The following is a 603-nucleotide window of genomic DNA, read 5'->3' as shown; positions in this document are numbered from 1 at the left end:
CCCTACACCTATATCTTGTAGGTTTTTGCCAATGTTTTCTTCTAACAGTTCCAGTGTTCCAGGCTTTACATTGAGGTCTTTGATCCATTTGGAGTTGACTTTTGTGCAAGGTGAAAGATAGGGGTTTAGTTTCATTCTTCTATGGGTGGGGATCCAGTTTTGACAGCACTGTTTGCTGAACATGCTGTCTTTTCTCCAATGAATGTTCTTGGCTCCTTTTTCAAATATCAGGTGACTGAAATTGCATGTAATCATATTTGGGTCTTCAATTTTGTTCCATTGATCTATGGGTCTATTTTTGTGCCAGTACCAGTACCATGTTGTTTTTATGACTATAGCTCCATAATACAGCTTAAAATCTGGTATGGTAATCCCCCAGCATTGCTCTTAGGACTCAGGGTTGTTTTGCCTATCTGAGGTCTTTTGTGCTTCCATATGAATCTTAGGATAGTTTTTTCCAATTCTGTGAAAAATGTCATGGGGATTTTGATTGGCATTGCATTGAATCTATATATGACTCTTGGTATGATGGTCATTTTCACAATATTAATTCTTCCAATCCATGAGCATGGGAGGTCCTTCCATCTTCTCATGTCTTCTTCA

The sequence above is a fragment of the Nannospalax galili genome, unplaced genomic scaffold (assembly GCF_000622305.1).
Source record: "Nannospalax galili isolate Female #2095 unplaced genomic scaffold, S.galili_v1.0 scaffold155, whole genome shotgun sequence".
In the NCBI taxonomy this organism is placed as follows: Eukaryota; Metazoa; Chordata; class Mammalia; order Rodentia; family Spalacidae; genus Nannospalax; species Nannospalax galili.
This window is presented reverse-complemented; position numbering follows the sequence as displayed.